The 20,137-nt window shown below is 39.2% G+C and overlaps 1 protein-coding gene and 1 pseudogene across 1 annotated transcript in view; both read left to right on the forward strand.

The window, feature by feature from the left end:
• SNTB1 (syntrophin beta 1) overlaps nt 1–20,137 on the forward strand; it is a 184,154-nt gene that overhangs the window by 43,863 nt on the left and 120,154 nt on the right. The window lies entirely within an intron of this gene.
• LOC108512331 (condensin complex subunit 3 pseudogene) lies at nt 17,049–18,847 on the forward strand (annotated as a pseudogene).

Raw genomic sequence — 20,137 nt, forward strand, 5'->3', positions numbered from 1 at the left:
AGCTTTAGGGTCATCACTGTTCTAGTCATTGTACATGTAACTCAGTCCATTTCTATCTGTAGATGAGGAAACTCAGATGCAGAGAGGTAATTTCTTTGTTCAGGGCCACTTAGCTCATAGCCAGTACATGGACCAAGCCAAACTGGCTCTGTTAACGACATTCTAACCTCTGTGATATGTGGCCTCTCCTAGATGGCAGTCATTGGGTTCTCTATCTGCTCCCCTCCAAGCCCCTGCCACCCCTGCCGCCACACACACACACACACACATACACACACACACACATATACATACACTTCAGCCTCTGTGGACAGTGAGCTCTTTGAAGGCCATGGCTATGTTTTCTTTTTCTTTTCTTTTCTTTTTTTTTTTGAGACGGAGTCTCGCTGTCGCCCAGGCTGGAGTGCAGTGGCCGGATCTCAGCTCACTGCAAGCTCCGCCTCCCGGGTTTACGGGAGCCTGCCTCAGCCGCCCGAGTACCTGGGACTACAGGCGCCCGCCACCTCGCCCGGCTAGTTTTTTGTATTTTTTAGTAGAGACGGGGTTTCACCGTATTAGCCAGGATGGTCTCGATCTCCTGACCTCGTGATCCGCCCGTCTCGGCCTCCCAAAGTGCTGGGATTACAGGCTTGAGCCACCGCGCCCGGCCCATGGCTATGTTTTCTAGCCTCAGTAACTCCTAGTACCTAGCAGGCTGCCTAGCAGAAAAAAACATTCAAGGAATATTTTTGAATGAATGATTCAAACGTGATTAAGGTTGTTTGTACTTGCTGCACCCAAAAATCTGACCTCTTTCAGTTTACGTTTTTGTAGAAGGTACATTTAAGTCCTACTTTCAGTCCGTGCTTTCATGATAATTGATAATCACCCCTCATGCAAATTGTCCAAGGGTACACTGCTGGATGTAAAGTTGAATCACTTGCCTCACACATCTGCAGGGAACAAATGTTTGGAATGCTGTGAGGCAGAGGCAGACATCTGACCACCTAGGAGTTCAGAAGGTCTCCCTGGCAGCACACACACAGCATTCTCCTCTCGCTGTCCATGGCCTGCCCCTCTCAACCCACCCCATGCACCTTGAGGTCAAGAAGTAGAAAGTTTTCAGTTAATTTCTTTCATCTGTAACAATTTTTCTGTTCTACTATTTTAATACACATTATCTTAAAAAACAGGAACTAATGAAATCAAAACAAAACAAATCTAACCTCATAGCTTTGCTGCTTCACAGAGAGACTGACTTTCTTCCCAACTTGTCTGGCACCTTGGCATTTACTGTAAGATAAGAAAGATTGAATTTCATGTAGTGTGACCTTTTAAAACTTGAATTGAGCATTTGCATTATTCTGATTTTTGTCCTTCTTTGCAGAATTGCATGACAATTTAAAACTTGTCTAGATAGTTTAGATATAGATGTTTTTAAATAGCAATTTTGTGGGTAGCTGATTTATTTGTTTGTGCTTGTTTAAATCAGTCAGGTAATGAAAATGATTATTGCTGTCTACAAAAGAGGTGAAAGTGTCTTTGAGCAAAGACTTCCACAGAGAAAATAATTATGAAGCCGTCATCTCCATAAAGACCTTGACAGTGAAATATCTACGAAGTACAGTGAGTGTTTAAAATACAGAAAGAGCTACTAGTCACAAATTTAGGACCAGCTCTCTGGAAAATGATTTAAAAAGTTAAAATTGCCTCCAGCACACCATGAGTTTTCTACTCCTTCCCCATTCTCTGAACATAGATAAACTTAGTTGTTAAGCAGTCTGGACTTGCAGCCGTAAAAAAGAATGAGTTCATGTCCTTTGCAGGGACATGGATGAAGCTGGAAGCCATCCATCCTCAGCAAACTAACACAGGAACAGAAAACCAAACACTGCATGTTCTCACACATAAGTGGGAGTTGAGCAATGAACACATGGACACAAACCAGGACCTATGGGGGGTTGAGGGGAAAGGGGAGGGGGAACATTAGGACACATACCCAATGCATGTGGGGCTTAAAACCTAGATGACTGGTTGATGGGTGCAGCAAACCACCATGGCACATGTTATACCTATGTAACAAATCGGTATATTCAGCACATGTATCCCAGAACTTCAAGTAAAATAAAAATTAAAAATAAAAAAAAAGAAATCTGGACTCTAGGCTCAATAATAGTACCTGCAAGTGTGACCTTGGGTAAATAATTTCTCTTCTCCAGAAGTTAGGCTTTTCACTTGTGAAATGAGTGATTGGTTTAAATGGTCTCGAAATTCCTGTTAGTTTATTAATTGTCTTTGATCATTCATTCATTCATGCATTTAACTAGGATAACTTTGGTTTCTGCTTTTTCTCTGTACGTGCATGCTTCATTTTGTTGCACTTTGCTTTATTGTGCTTTGCACATACTCTGGTTTTTTTTGTTTGTTTTTGTTTGTTGGTTTGTTGGTTTTAACAAATTGAAGGTTTGTGACAGCCCTGCCTTGAGCAAGTCTCTAGGCACCATTTTTCCAATACATTGTGCACAGTTTGTATCTGTGTCACATTTTTGTAATTCTCACAGTAATTCATACATGCTTATTATTTTGTATCTGTTATGGTGATCTGTGATCGGTAACTTTGATGTTACTGTTGTAATGGTTTTAGGGTACCACAAACTACACCCATATAAGTCAGATAACTTAATGCATAAATGTTATATGTATCCTGTCTGTTCCATCGATTGGCTGTTCTTCCCTTGCTCCCATCTCTCTCCCTATCCTCAGGTCTTCCTGTTCCCTGAGACATAACAATCTTGAAATTAGGCCAGTGAATACCTCTTTGAAGGCTTCTAAGTGTTCAAGTAAAAGGAAGAGTCACACGTCTCTCACTTATATTCAAAAACTAGAAATGATTCAGTTTAGTGAGGAAGGCATGTCAAAAGCTGAAATAGGCTGAAAGTTAGGCTTCTTGTCCCAAACACTTAGCCAAGCTGTGAATGCAAAGGGAAAGTTTTTGAAGGAAACCAAAAGTGCTACTCCAGTGAACGCAAATAATAAGAAAGCAAAACAGCTTTTTTTGCTGATATGGAAAAAGTTTTAGTGTCCTGGATAAAAGATCAAACCAGCCACAACATTTCCTTAAGCTAAAGCCTAATCTAGAGCAAGGCCCTAACTATCTTCAATTCTTTGAAGACTAAGAGAGATGAAGATGCTGCAGAAGAAAAGTGTGAAGCTAGTAGAAGTTAGTTCATAAGGCTTAAGAAGATGTCTCTGTAACATAGTGCAGGGTGAAACAAGTGCTGATGTAGAAGCTGCAGCAAATTATCCAGAAGATCTAGCTAAGGTCATTGATGAAGGTGACTTCACTAAACAATCGATTTTCAATGTAGATGAAACAGCCTGGGATTGGAAGAAGATACCATCTAGGACTTTCATAGCTAGAAAAGAGAAGTCATTGTCTTCAAATCTTCAGAGGACAGGTTGACTCTCTTGTTAGGGGCTAATGTAGTTTGTAGCTTTAAGTTGAAGCTAATGGTTATTTGCCATTCTAAATCTCCTAGGGCCACTAGGTATTATGCAAAACCTTCTCTGCCTGTGTTCCCTAGGTGGAAAACAAAGCCTGGATAACTGCACATCTGTTTATAGCATGGTTTACTGACTATTTTAAGACCATTGTTGAGACCTCCTACTCAGCAAAAAAGAGATCCCTTTTAAAATATTACTGCTTATTGACACTGTAACTGGTCACCCAAGAGCTATGATGGAGATATACACGGAGATTACTGTTGTTTTCATGTCTGCCAACACAGAATCTGTTCTGTAGCCCATAGATCAAGGAGTAATTTTAACTCTTATGTCTTATTTAAGACATGATCATGAGTGAAGGCATGAATCATATAGCCTTATGAAATGTATTTCTAGCACAGGAGAACTAGATACAGGCAGATGTATTTCTTAAATACACTTCATAAGGCTATAGCTGCCATAGATAGTAATTCCTGTGATGGATCTGAGCAAAGTAAATCAACAACCTTCTGGAAAGGATTTACCATCCTAAATATCATTAAGAACATTTGTGATTTATGGGAGGAGGTCAAAATATCAACGTTAATGGGTGTTTGAAAGTTGATTCCAATCCTCATGGATAACTCTGAAGACTTAAGTGAAAGAAGTAACTGCAGATGTGGTAGAAATAGCAAGAGAACTAAAATTAGAAGTGGAACCTGAAGATGTGACTGAATTGCTGCAATCCCATGATAAAACTTGAACAAATGGAGGAGTTGTTTCTTATGGATGAGGAAAAAAAAAAAAAGTGGCTTCTTGAGATGGAATCTATTCCTGGTGAAAATGTTGTAAAAATTGGTGACATGACAAGAAAGGATTTAGAATATTACATAAACTGGGATTATACCTGTAATGCCAGCACTTTGGGAGGCTGAGGCAGGCGGATTGCTTGAGTTCGAGACCAGCCTACCTAACATGGTGAAACCCCATTTCTACTAAAAATACAAAAATTAACCAGGCATGGTGGCATGCACCTGTAGTCCCAGCTACTCAGGAGGCTGAGGCAGGAGAATCGCTTAAACCCAGGGGGCAGAGGTTGCAGTGAGCCAAGATCAGGCTACTGTAATCCAGCCTGGGAGACAGAGTGAGACTTTGTCTCAAATAAAAAGAATATTACATAAATTTTGTTGATAAAGCAGCAGCAAGATTTGAGAGGACTGACTAAAATTTTGATAAAAAGTTCTGCAGAGGATAAAATGCTATCAAATACTATCACACGCTGCAAAGAAATATTTTGTGAAAAGAAGAGTCCATCGATGTGGCAAACTTCATTGTCTTATTTTAAGAAAATGACACGGCCATGCCAGCCTTCAAAAACCACCACCCTGATCAGTCAGCAGCCATCAGCATTGAGGCAAGACCCTCCACCAGCAAAAAGATTACAACTTGCTCAAGGCCCAGATGATCATTAGCAATTTTTAGCATTAAAGTACTTGTATGTTAAGGTGTGTACCTTGTTTTCTTAGACATATTGCCATTGCACACTTAGTAGACTACAGTATGATATAAACATAACTCTACGTGCACCGGGAAACCAAAAAAAATCCTGAGATTCATTTTATTGTGATATTCACTGTATTGTCATATTGCTTTATTGTGGTGGTCTGGAACTGAACCCATGATATCTCTGAGTTATGTCTGTATCTAGTTCTCCTGTACTAACTAAATTGCCTATGATGTTTCCTACTTCCTGAACCTAAGTTCCCTGGCTATTCTCTAGTCCCTTTATGTGATAGATTCTCTTTAAATCCTTCCTGTCCCATCCAGCTTCTGTCTCCTCTTCATCATTCTCTCATGGCCCTCTTCTCTGCTGGGTGGCAGCTACTGATAGTTCCTGTTAAAAGGTTCTTAGATACTAATAACTTAATTTACTGCCTTCTACAGGTAACACATCTTTATTTACATAGAAACCTGAGACACAATGCCTTTATCTATATCCTCTCCCCTTTTCTCCTCCTGTACTCTCACTAAGGAAGGATTTAGTAGAAAATACAACTGAATGGATGAGTGATATTTTGGTAATGGTGAAGTACTGTTATTATGTATAAGCGCTGCTAAATTCACATAGTAAATAATTGTTTTAATAATTTATTGAGAATTGAGTGATGATTCTCTACACCTAAAATAGGTACAAATGATTCTCTCACATTAGGAATTTCTTGAGTTATTTGAAAATTTAAGAAAGCATGTGCTTGTTCAAGATTGCTTGAGTATGATCTTAGTGATTACCGAAACAGTATCTGTGTTGAGTTCTCTTCACATGCCTCCTGGCATGTCTGGCAATTACTAGGCACTAAAAAGTAATTGATAAGTTGATGAATGAAAAGGCATTTTTGTCACAATTTTGCAAATGGGTCAGACAGATAAATCTTATTATTTTACATGAAACTCTGACATAATGAGAGATTGTACTTGAGAGATTATTAGATGAAAAAAATCCAGGACTTGATCCAAGGGTGGGGCAATGAGGAGATAAAGTGGCCTATTTTTGGAGAGGTATAAGTCAAAATGCTTTCTAGCAATGTTAAGTAGGCAGCATGGGTGCTGCCAATTTCCATTTCCATGCCCACAGCAAACATCCATAAATGATTATGACACTTATCCTAGATGAGCCTGGAATGAGGCTTCAGATTCCTTTCAAGACATCATTTCAGGCAACCGCTACCATTTAATCAAAGTTGGCCTAGACACTCTTCACAATAGCAGAGACTTGGAACCAACCCAAATGTCCATCAGTGACAGACTGGATTAAGAAAATGTGGCACATATACACTATGGAATACTACACAGCCGTAAAAAAGGATGAGTTCATGTCCTTTGTAGGGACATGGATGCAGCTGGAAACCATCATTCTCAGCAAACTATCACAAGAACAGAAAACCAAACACTGCGTGTTCTCACTCATAGGTGGGAATTGAACATTGAGAACACTTGGACACAGGAAGGGGAACATTACACACCGGGGCCTGTCGTGGGGGGAACACGGAGGGATAGCGTTAGGAGATATACCTAATGTAAATGACGAGTTAATGGGTGCAGCACACCAACATGGCACATGTATACATATATAACAAACCTGCACGTTGTGCACATGTACCCTAGAACATAAAGTATAAAAAAAAAAAAAAAAGTTGGCCTAGAAAATAAAACTTACATCCCATCCTAGGTTAGTCACTGCCCCAACTCCACTGAGAAAACTTGGTAACTTACAGTCTGGCTAGCTATTCTGAAAGGGAGATACCGCCAAGATAATACTGATAAAACTTGTATACTGGGGCCTAGAGAAGAGGACAAGAGGCATCAAGGATGTTGGGTCATCCAACTTCAATTATTGGAAAGATATTGATGGCATTAAAACAAAATAACCATAGGAAAAACAGACTCTTGAAGAGTAGCTTGTACATGTATATACTATAAGTCTCAGGTTATAACAACATATCCAAATGAAAATGGAGATATTTAACCAAACTCACAGTGCTTCTCTCCAAATCTGAATCATTTTCAGTTTTTTATCTTTTTTTTTTTTTTTNCCGCCCGTCTCGGCCTCCCAAAGTGCTGGGATTACAGGCTTGAGCCACCGCGCCCGGCCAGTTTTTTATCTTAGTAAATAGCACTGTCATTAATTTAGTTGTCTAAGCCCGAAACCTAGGCATCACCTTGACACTTCTGGCTTCCCCGCCGCCTCACAGTTAATCTATCATAACATCCTGTCAGTTTTATTTTCTATACCTTTTTCTAACTCATGTACTTTATGCCATCTCCACCACTAGATATTACACGAGACATACTAATACTAAAAAATTATTCCATGTTTATCTGAAACTCAAGTTTAACTGGGCATCCAACATTTTTATTTGCTAAATCTGGCAACCCTAGTCTAAAATAATCCAATTCAAAAGAAGCAAAAGTAGGCCCTCAGACTCTAAATGGTGTGATCTAGATTGGGCTGTGGGATAGATTATTTATCAACGTAAGTACTAAGATTATAAGACAAACGCACATTTATTTGCCCCGCATAGCACCTTGTCTATTTAGATGGCTTATTATTTTTTAAAATCAGTTGAGCAAGGTAAAACCACAGAATATTTTGGGAGGTATAGATGATATGCATAGTGAGAAAACAAAATGTTTTCTTTAGTTTTGACATTAGCTGACTTTTCTTGTAAAATTAATAATGATGTCATTTCCCAAGGAAAGGTCAAAGTGCTGAAATTCTTCACGTATTTTGTAAATTTATGTGTCACTGAAAAACTGAAATCTAGCCAACATGAGAGATATTGTCAAGTTCCTTCAGAGCTTAGCAGAATACTATATCATGCATGACCTGTTTTGAAATAGGATTTTGTGAAAATACCAGAACACCTTTTCTGGTTTCTTTTTCATTAACTGCTCATACTTTACACATTCCTTAAATGATCTCCCTGGTTCCCATCATGGCAACCAGCTTCCTAAATCCACATTCTTAGCTGAGGATTGTAGTTTCAGGCAATAGAATCAACTCTGGTTAAGGATATTATGGTGTTCACGGATTTCCTCAAAATTTCAAAAAAACAGTCTATGGAAGCTCAACACCAACCAATCTTGAATGCTGCTCTAGGGAAAATACCCATTTGTCACCTTCATAACAACTGTTTCACAACTCACACACTGCTTCAGCTCACACCAATGACATCTGAGATTGGCCAAGCTCTACCTAAAAATGGGGTGCCTCCTCCTTCCTGCCTTCCAGATGATGGAGTCTATGCATGTCTATGCACATTTACTTCCTGATGTTGCCCCCTTCAGAATTGCCATTCAGTGTGAGTGGTTCTGTCCTTGAGCAACAAGGAAGGCTGGGAACTTGGATTCTGGCTTCTATCTTTGGGAAGCTCAACATATAATTTGGAAAATTTTCCAAATACACAGGAAGGATATTCAAAAGATATTGAACAGCAACCAACATGAAATATGTTCCCTGCTTTCCAAACACCACATTTTATAACCATCCTGCTAGATGGAGCATAATGATTAAGACATGGGCGTTGGAGTCCAATGAACTTTGGTTCTAGTTCCAGTTTTACCTCTTACTAATGGGAAAAGGCAGGATGGGCTACCCCGCTAAGACACCATCTTCTTATCTGTGAAATAGACACATTAATACCATTCACCTCGTAGGACGGTATGAGGATAAAATGAGAAAAGTGAACAAGTATGGTGGTGGAGTTTGCATCTTCACGGAACAAATACTTATCCTCATTACAAATGTGATTACTACCAATCTTTTTACCTCTTTCTTTTATATCTTGTAGTTACAACCCATTTTAGGATTTTTTAAATAATCTGATTTTTGCTTTGGTGTTGTCGTTTTCACATAAGAATACTTCTTTCTACTGAAGCATTTCATCAATGACATTATTGCAAAAGTTCTACAAATATTCATTTTTTAAAAAGTTTTCTAATTTTTTCCTGATTACATTGAAAAAAATTGGAAACTACAGAAAAGCAGAAAGGTGGAAATAAAAATACCCCAAAATGTCATGATCTAGAGTTAACCACTGTTACTTGTCTTTCGAGAAGTATTTTTCATCAACCATAGGAATCACAGATTTGAGGAACTGAAAGCGACCATAATGACCATGTGGTTTGAATTCTCTTAGATTCCCCGAATTTGCTGCAAGCCAGCGAAACTTCATCCTCCTGACTAGTTTCATCTGTGTTTTCTCCAGAGTCACTTGGAGGGGAAAGGTCATTTGAAACTTTCATTGTCAGGTTGTAAGTTGTTTTATTTATTAATTTTGTAGTAGGAGGCTTCACGTTTTATGTGTTAGCCTCATGTTTCTAAACAGAGGAAGTAGGGGATGCTGGGAAATACCATTTGACTCTATGGAAGCCTTTGAGAGAGCAAGAGGGGAAGAAAATTACTCTTTTATTGTGAGTTTTGCCAAATGATCTCTGAGAAGCTCTGATATCATTCATATGCCGTGCCAAGCTGGATTGAAACGGCTCATCTTGGCAGACATTGAGAGTGAGCATATAATTCCTTGGGGTTGGGATGGGCTGTTATCAGAAATAGTTCCATAGGCAGTATTTACATAACTGTGGTGGAGTGTGAGAATAAACACAGCTGTGGCATTGCCCTAAATATTTCTATTCAGCAGGGAATTAAAAGAGAACTTTATCGCTGAACGACAGATAAACACAATTCATCAAGCAGTGGTCAGTTCAACTGGGGAACAAAATAGGAGTTATAAAAGACTGGCCTGCTGAAAATAGCTCCAATCAGCCATCCTGACATTATTGCTGCTTTACTCCCTCCCTCCCTCTTCTTCCCTAGTTCCAGAAATGCAGGGCTCATCAGCCAGCAAGGAAGTTGTCTAGATTTTCTTTACCCCAAGAAGGAAGTCGAGGACACTGTCCTTTACTGAGTAAAGACCTACCCTGGGCCAGCATGCTTTATATATGTTCCTTACTTCAGAATGGTTCCCCATTTTCTTTCTGGGCTATAAAACTGAATGTTGGTGGGAGTAAGATTTCTTGCCAAGAAGACAACTTTTTAACTCCAAAGTGAGCTAAAATGGACACGTGATTTCACAGCTCTAAATGATCTAAATTCATCTTATGAATTTTTTTAAGCGTCCATATATTTTAAATAGTAGTGCAGTCCTGGTTCTGCTATGTCCAGGAAGATAGTTACATGATGTATTTGTGTAATAGTTTTCAAGGATTGCCATAACAAAGTACCACAAACTGAGTAGCTTAAAACAATAGAAATTTATCCTCTCTCAGCTTTGGAGACCGGAAGTCTGAAACCATAGTGTCATCAGGGTTGGTTCTTTCTGGAAGTTTTGAGGGGTAAACCATTTCATGCCTCTATCCTAACTTCTAGTAGTTGCCTGCCCTCATGGGCATTCCCTGTCTTGTGGCTGCATCACTCCAATCTCTGCCTCCACCTTCACATCGCCTTCTTTTCTGCACGTCTCTCTGTGTCTTTTCTGTCTCTTATAATAGCACTCTTACTGGATTTAGGACCCACCCTAATACACTGGGTGGAATGATGAGATAATGAGATAAGGATTTCCTCTGAATCCTTCCCTTAATTACATCTGCAAGGATCCTATTTCCAAATAAAGTCACATCCTGAGGTTCTCCAGGAACCTGAATTTTGGAGGGACACTATTCAATGCACTGCACATGGTGAGTTAATTGGAGACACAGACTATGTACTCCAGTTGCCTCTACAGCACACAACACATGCCAGACACCTCATCAGTGTTCTAGAACACTTGCTAATTGGCTGTGACAGCATTGCATGTTTCTTACTCCGTTTTATAACCCAAGAGATTTACTGGGATTTTCTGTTTCAATATGCATGCCTTGACTCTTTACTAATAGAATTTCTAAGAGAGACCTATAGGTATAGATAATATGAAAACATTATGTTCACTAATATAGTTTTTTTCCCCCATTTACTGAGTCAACAGAAAGTCTTAAATGCTAAAAACATAAGTGACAACTACTAACATCAGGTCACAAAGCACTTTCCTAATTATTACCTCATTTGATACTCCAGTAACCCTGTGAATGTTATCACCTTCATTATCATCATCATTACCACTTTGATCATTACCACCACCATCTCAATTGTATATGGGATGAAGAAACTCAAGGCTCAGAGAAATGAAAAGACCTATTTGAGGTCAGTGTATGAGTCAGGACTTTTGGTTGTATTTTGAAAGTAGCCCAACTTGAACTGGCTTAAGAAAAAAAAAAGGAACATAGAAGAGCAGGCCCTTCCCTCTCGATGGCAAGATGGTCATCACAGATCTATGATTGCATCCAACCCCCCAGTATTTACAATGAGGAGGGGAAAAAAGTCTCCTTAACAATTATTCCTGGAATGCAATTTCTTTACTCTATCACTCTCTATTATGGAATGTGCACTACACTGGATCCAGCAGAAATTCTGGGCCTGGATCTCTTTGGTCCAAATTGTTTCATACCTACAACCCTCAAGCCATCAAATCCCCCAGACCACATAGAATGAGAACGAGGATAAAGCCTGTTACCAGAAAAGCAGGATATGGAAATGGCAGACAAACAACAGATACCCATAAGAAGCATAGTTTACAAATGACAGCTTGGGCTTGAGACAAGATGGTTTTAACCAATAGATCTGTTCTATGGCCAGTCCTTCTCCTCTTCTGTTTAAATGCATTGAATACATGATAAATGCACAATGGAACAAAATTTAAAAGATACAAAGTTATACAGTTAAAATCTCCCTTCCAATTTTGTCCTCCTGTCACTCAGTTTCCCTCCTAATTGAACTCATCTCTATACCCCTCCAGGGATAGTTACAGTTTCCACATTTACAAGCATCATATGAGTTGTTTTTACATCAATGATACATTATTCTCACTGTTCTGTCCTGCACTTTTTTCCCTCCACTCTGTTAGGTATTTTTGGCTCTCTGACTTTAATGACTTCAACCACCCAGGCACAGTGACATTTTCACACACCACTTAGTTTTCACTCTTGAATTTTTTTCTGTTTTCCTTTTTCTCTCCTTCTCCCTACCTTCTTCTTACTGCATTTCCTCATTTTACCTCCTTCCATATGTTCATAATGTAATTATTGAAGTTGAAACTACCTTTTTAAGAAAACACATAATACTAAACATTTGACCCTACAAAATGGTTCTTTTGAGGTATGTTATCAGCAAAAACCTACTGAAAAAAATGAAACCATTTCTCATCTCTTTTCACCCCAGAGTCACTGATTAGTTCAGGCTATGAGAAAGCAAAAGCTAATTGTAGCTCTAGTTATGGCCACAACACTCATTAACTTGTGCCCCTCAACAGGAACCTCATATAGCTCTCTTTTGTTTTTAGAATAAAGAGGTAGATGGGTTAAAGGGTGACATGTTATCAGGTTTGCCCCAAATCTTTTAGTATCTTGCAAAACACTCATGCATCTTTCCCTGAAGTTATTTTGTTTTCATTCCAGGATAGTAGAAAGAGCCTTTGTATAACCTTTTGGTTTTTCCCGGGGCTTGCATTTTTCTTCAAATCCCAGTACTCTGGAAAGCAGTTGGACTATAGCCCACCTGCCCTGGAGGACTCTCCATGCTTCATTGGACCAATACAATTTTATTGTGCACAAATTTGGAAAGACTATTCATTGTAAACTAGGAAAATTGATCAAGATGGGCATGGCACTGTGACATCTCATACATGTTATTTCATTTAATCTTTTCAATAATCTCAATAGACAAATATATTGAGGCATTCTACAGATAAAGAAATTGAGGCTAGGGAGTTTAAGTAACTTGTCTAATGCATCACAGCCAATAAGTCATAAAGCCACTCTGAATCCAATAAGTCACAAAGTCAGTCTGAAAGTCATAAAGCCAGTGTTTATTCCAGCATGCATCTTTTCCATTGGTAACAATATGGGCGGCTGAAAGAACTATTGCACAACCAATCAGGAATGGAATTTCTTTACTCCCTACCACTTTCTATTCTGGAACGTGCATTACACTGGATCACATTTTGGTAAAATGAAGTCAAATAACAAATTAGGTCAAAATGTGTTTATTTGAAGTTCAGGTAATGCCAAGTAGTGGGGATATATAGGTGTAAAATCACTCCATGACCTTGTTGAGAATCTTGAGTTGTCACCCAGGGATTTGAAGGACTTCAGTGATACCAAGTACCTATCGTTTGCCTTAGATAGTAGAACTCATTGATATTAAAAGAGGAAGTTTGTAGTCCTTTCTCCTCTCCCTTTGGGTTTTGTTGGGGGTGAGGGAAAAAGGGGGAATGTAAGTTGCTGAATTATTTTAATTACTCATTGCACAAATAATTGACACCTTTTCCATGCCAAACTTTTGTCAGATCAGCCCAACAATTCTTAGCCTACCATCATATTTGGTGGTTTCATGCTGCCCTCATGTGTGGTCAATGAGAGGCTCTTTCTCATCTCTCCTATTGTCATTGACCCCTATCTTAAGTCTACCATATGTATCATCTTATAATCCAGAGTCAAAGCTTAGTTAAAAAGAATGATTTCCCTCTTTACTTGGATCTGCAAGATCTTCATAGGCTACTGGTTCACAGCTCCAAAAACTCTACCTCTACATTTGCAAACAGGCTCTTTGCAGGACTTTACTTCATCTGAAAGCTTCTCTATGGTGGTTTTAAGATACAGATATGTCTACAAATGCTTTGGTACTCTTCCTTGTATCCTAGTGGAGCTTAATTCTCCTTTTGTTGAATGTGTATTGGACTTACTGATGCACTTCTAACAATAAGAATAAACCAAAACTCATGGTGTGCCTGCTGGTGGGAATGTAAACTAGTAAAACCACTATGGAAAACAGGATGGAGGTTCCTTAAAGAACTACAAGTAGAACTACCATTTGATCCAGCAATCCCATGACTGGGTATCTACCCAGAGGAAAAGAAATCATTATATGAAAAAGACACTTGCACACGCATGTTTATAGCAACACAATTCACAATTGCAAAAATATGGAACCAGCCGAAATGCCCATCAACCAATGAGTGGATTAAAATATGTGATATACATACACCACAGAATACTACTCAGTCATATAAAGGAACAAAATAATGGCATTTGCAGCAACTTGGATGAAGTTGGAAACCATTATTCTAAGTGAAGTAACTCAGGAATGGAAAACCAAACATCAAATGTTCTTACTTATAAATGGGAACTAAGCTATGAGAATGCAAAGGCAGAAGAATGATATAATGGACTCTGGGGACTCAGGAGAAGGGGTGGGAGGGTGGTGAGGGATAAAAGACTGCACATTGGGTACAGTGTACACTGCTCAGGTTATGGGTGCACCAAAATCTCAGAAATCACCACTAAAGAACTTATCCATGTAACCAAAAACCACCTGTTCCCCCAAAACTATTGAAATTTAAAAATCAAAGAAACAGTAACAACAAACATNTGAGTGGATTAAAATATGTGATATACATACACCACAGAATACTACTCAGTCATATAAAGGAACAAAATAATGGCATTTGCAGCAACTTGGATGAAGTTGGAAACCATTATTCTAAGTGAAGTAACTCAGGAATGGAAAACCAAACATCAAATGTTCTTACTTATAAATGGGAACTAAGCTATGAGAATGCAAAGGCAGAAGAATGATATAATGGACTCTGGGGACTCAGGAGAAGGGGTGGGAGGGTGGTGAGGGATAAAAGACTGCACATTGGGTACAGTGTACACTGCTCAGGTTATGGGTGCACCAAAATCTCAGAAATCACCACTAAAGAACTTATCCATGTAACCAAAACCACCTGTTCCCCAAAACTATTGAAATTTAAAAATCAAAGAAACAGTAACAACAAACATGGTGTGTGCCTTTGAAGACCAGGTCAGAAAAGGCATAGCAGTTCCTTTTTTTCTTTGGAGGAAACACCTGCCGTGTCAGGAGGACACTCAAGCAGCCTTTGGAAAAGGCTCATATGGCAAGAAACTGAGGCCTCCTGCCAATGGCCATAAGAGGGACCCATCTTAGAAGTGGATCCTCAACCCCAGTCAAGCCTTCAGATGCCTGCAACCCCTGTCAGCATCCTAACTGCAAATTCCTGAGCCAGAACCACTCAGCTAAGCCATTCCCAAATTCATGACCTACAGATACTGTGAGATAACAGATGTTTGGAATTTTGTTTTGTTTTGTTTTTGTTTTTCAGTAAGGGTCTTGCTCTGTCACCCAGGCTGGAGTGCAGTAGTGCAATCATGACTTTTACTGCAGCCTTGACCTCCTGGCCCCAAGCAATCCTCCCACCTCAGCCTCCTATGTAGCTGGGACTACAGGTGTGCACCACCATGCCTGACTACTTTTTAAATTTTTTGTAGAGATAGGGCCTCCTTACTTGCCCAGGCTGGTGTCAAACTCCTGAGCTCAACTAATCCTCCCACTTCAGACTCCCAAAGTGCGGGGATCACAGGGATCATAGGCATGAGTCACTGTGGCTGGCCTGGAATTTTAAGCCAAATTTTAAATGAAGGGAATTTGTTAGTCAGTAGTCCATAGCTAACATACTCTCCAGGAACCATCTGTTGTATTACTCTTCCAGGGACAACTACCAATAGGCGCAGCTCATTAGGGGGCTCCAGCTTGGCCTCAGAGAGGCCTGCGGTGGTCTTTAATCTATATAAATTTGTGGAACATTTAAAGCATATGCCCAGGCTTCAATCTCTGGAACCTTACTCAGTATGACTGGGATAGGGTCCAACCATTTATATTTAACTGAATGATTTTTTAAAAAGAAGCCTATTAAAGGATATCTGAAGAATACTTTTGGTTGAGAACCTTGCTGTTCTTTTGATGATAAAAGCAACAGGCCTCTCTGCTCTGTGTCTTTTGTATTCTTCCTCTGAAAACTGATGGGGGAAGCTCAGTTCACCATTCCATGTCCCTCTCAGCCATTGGGAAGCCTGGCAAACAACCAAGCTCAGTCCTTTTTTTTAAATGAACCTATGGCACAGCCCTTCTCAAACTTGACTAGAGTCAGATTTTCCTGGAGGATGATTGCTGGACCTCATCCCCAGAGTTCCTAGTTAAGTAGGCCTGAGGTGGGAACCTATAATTTGCATGCAAATACTGCTGGTCTGTGGTCCCACCTTGAGAGTCACTGCCAACAAGTATGGGACCTGGTACTTCAACGTTGCCTCAGAAATTGTCCTAGATCCTCCCTACACTTCAGGTAGCAACAAAAAATGATCCATTCATCCATTTTTGCCTGAGGCAAAAGTTAATCCATAGAAATTCAAATAGTGATTATATTGGAGGACAGGAGCTGGAAAGGGTATACAAAAGGGATTTCTGGGATGACTGTAATATTCTATTTTTTGATCTGAGTGATGGTGACACAAATATATTCTCTTCGCAAAAATACAGTTGAGGTGGACACCTACAATTTGTGCACTTTTCCGTCTGTAGGTTATACTTTAAAAGTTGACTTAAAAATTAATAATAATGATAAGCACTGTCAAAACCTGGAAGAAATGGGTGTCTGCATCACTAGCCTATACCTCTGTTTGCAAGTCTGCTTTATCCTAGGGCCATGCTGGCAACCCAACAAAGAAAATACTGTTTTCTTTCTTTCTTTCATTTTTGCTGGCATCACTTGTGTGTGTGTGATACCTGTGGAGTCCTGTTTCCCAATATGTCGTTTCTTTGAAAACAAATGCCAGCCTTCAAAAGAAAATATTGTAAATGACGTATTTGCATGCTTTGAATTCCTAGAATAATAGATATTGATAGAATATCTTGAAAAGCCAGTTGATAACCACCATTGTTGATTAAAAATAAAGTTTTAAAGAAAGGAGAGAAAAGCAAGCTGAGATCTCATTAATGCTTTTGAGAATCCTCGTTTGTGTTCTGCTATGCAACTTTACTGAACAGTGAGAACTTTGGGAGACAATGAACTCACCCCAGATTTATTACCCATTTCTTTGAAAAGAACCTAAAAGTCATGAGTTTTTTTTTTGATTGACAATTGATTCTAATTATTAAGTCTTTGGATATGAATGAAGAAGGAGGAAGAAAAAAAATGCTGTCTATTTGACAGGAGATTCTTACTCTACCGACAACCCCAATATCCATGGTTCCTTTTCTTGTTGAAGGACTGCTGCATATTATTATAGATGATAATAAGAGAACAGAAATTATCTCAGAGATGGGGCACCCATTGTTACTGTTGGTGTTTATGATGACCCAGTTGATGCAAGAAAGGAAGGACTCAGGATGGCTGAAATAAAAGTTAAGCATATTGAAGCCAAAGAAGCTTTGGAAAATTATATTACCTTACAGGATTTTAACTCGGCGTCAAAATTAAAAGGAGAAATAAAAGCATTAGAAGATATCAAAAGAAACCTTTTGAAAGAGACAGAGCAATTTGAAATTAAAGAAGTCCACATAGAGAAGAATAACGCAGAAACATTATAGAATGTCTTATGCTGTGAACTGTTGAAGCAGATGTCCATTTCAGCAGGCATAAGTGCAGCCATGAATGGGATCATTTAATTTTTTATTATTCCTAAGATAATACATGTTTACCCTACAGTAAGAAATCTGACTGTTTTATGCTCAGGAGCTGCAGACTACAGAATCAGGATTTTGTATGTAACACTTTGTGTTATTATTGCAGGTTTTGCAAATTGATGATGTCACAACAAAAATAAGTGCTTTAAAGGGAATCTTTGACTAGCTGATAATGTTTGGGGTTGAACCACTTAAACCTAAAAAATCAAAGCCTTTTAATATGAAGGTGCAGAGATAAACAGTGATTGATGAGCAAGAGTCATAAAAAGTTGAAAAGGCCTTACAGCGAAGAATGTTCTGAAACTCCTTTCTGTCTACACTTAGGACAGGAGCCACAGAAGGACTAGCCAAGCCAATGTTCTCCGGGCTTTGGGTCAGCAGCAGGACTTTTTCCCATCTTAATTTTGTAATGGTAGAGTCCTGTGACTGAAGAGGATGTTCGACTTCAACATTGCCTAGGTGTGTTCTCCCCCGTGTTTGCTTCTGCAAGCAGGACTGATCAGGAATGCTTTGAAGAAGTTTCTCTTTCAAGCCTGCAAACACTGGCCAGTGCTCCTGCATCTTCTCCTTTAGCTGAAATTGATATCAGAAATGTTGTTGAGTTACTTATAGATTTGACGAGAACAAGCAGATTAAATCCTCAGGCCAAGAATTCCTAAGATTATCAGGCCTTAACAGTACATGACAGTTTGGCTATAAAAATTTGCAGTGAGATCTTAACAAGTCCATGCTCACCAGAAATTCGGGTCTCTATAAAAGCATTGAGTTCTTTAGAACTCAATAACCATCTTGCAAAAGATCTTCCAGTTCTATTGAATGGGATTCTGGAGCAAGTAAAGGATGGGGCACGTCTGAAAGCTTTGGAGAAAATCAAGATTCAGTTGGCAAAAAGGAAATAAAGAATTTGGTGACAAATTCTTTAGGCTTGAAGCAGCACAGGATGCCAACTTGACTACAACTATTTTTCAAAATGAAGATGAAAAGAATAAGGAAGTACATATGACTCTTAGGGATGTAAAAGCAACCTTGGCATCAAAATCTAGTCAGGAAAAGACTAACAGGGGACAGAGAAAAGGGACAGCTTCAGCTAAGATGAAGAGGAGACATCAGATTGCTGAGGCTGACTCTGAAAGTGACCATGAAGTTCTAGAACCAGAATCAGAAATGAAGATGAAACTACCAAGACAAGCCAAAACAGCAGTGCTGGAAAAAAGTAAACTTAATCTTGCACAATTTCTCAATGAAGATTTAAGTTAGGAAAGATGGTGGAGGTAGAGTTCTTTAAAATTATCTTCTGTTCTTTGCTTGAATAAAGTTAGCCTTGTCGAAATTTTTTAAAAGGCCTTCAAAAGAAAATATTGTAAATGAAGTATTTGTATGTTTTAAACGCCTAGAATAATGAATATTGGTAGAATAACTTGAGAAGCCAGTTAATAACCACAATTGTCTTTATTTTTTTTGTTTGTTTGTTTGTTTGTTTTGTTTGCTTTTGGGACAGTCTCGCTCTGTCTCCCAGGCTGGAGTGCAGTAGCCCAATCTCAGCTCACTACAACCTCCGCCTCCCAGGTTCAAGCGATTCTCCTCCCTCAGTCTCCTGAGTAGCTGGGACTACAGGCATCCGCCACCATGCTTGGCTAATTTTTGTATTTTTAGTAGAGATGGGGTTTCACCGTATTGGCTAGGTTGGTCTCAAACTCCTGACCTTGTGATCCGCCTGCCTCGGCCTCCCAAAGTGCTGGGATTACAGGCATGAGCCACCACGTCCAGCCCATCATTGTCAATTAAAAATAAAGTTTTAAAGAAATAGAAGAAAAACAAGTTAAGCTGTCATTGATGCTCTTGAGAATGCTAGTTTGTATTCTGCTCTGCAACTTTACTGAAGAGTGAGAACTTAGGGAGAGAATGGAAACTCTCACCTTAGATTTATTACCCATATTTTTGAAACATGCTTAAGAGGCATGAGATTTTTTTCCTCTGTGTGAGCACAGTTGTCACCGAAAGAATTCCCTGTTCCATCACATAAAATTTTTGGTATCTCACTGGGGAGACTGGCTTTGCAAATTCCTTAAAAAGAATACTAATTATGGCTAAAGTTCTCCTAGTGACATCCCACTTTCCAAACCTTCCTTCTTCTACAACTTATGCTTGTGGTAAAACGGTTTAGTCACTGTAAAAGGTTGGTTTCAAATGTTAATGAAGCCAAGTTGCACTGGGTCTTCTAACACTCAAGCTATCTGCAAAATTGTTATTTTGAAACTCAGGAGCTAGGTGGAACATCATTGGGCATAGTTGTTGATGATGAATACTACACTTCACATCACTGCAGAAGACAGTGAATGCCCCCCATAGGACATTGTCCAATCTCAAGGAGAGGTATCATGGTATAGTATTTAAATTCACAGGCTTTTGAGCCTATTTAACATGGGTTTTCATCATTCTCAGCAAACTATCGCAAGAACAGAAAACCAAACACCACATGTTCTCACTCATAGGTGGGAACTGAACAATGAGATCACTTGGACTCGGGAAGGGGAACATCACACACCG

Source organism: Rhinopithecus bieti, unplaced genomic scaffold (genome assembly GCF_001698545.2).
Source record: "Rhinopithecus bieti isolate Rb0 unplaced genomic scaffold, ASM169854v2 scaffold_28066, whole genome shotgun sequence".
Taxonomy (NCBI): Eukaryota; Metazoa; Chordata; class Mammalia; order Primates; family Cercopithecidae; genus Rhinopithecus; species Rhinopithecus bieti.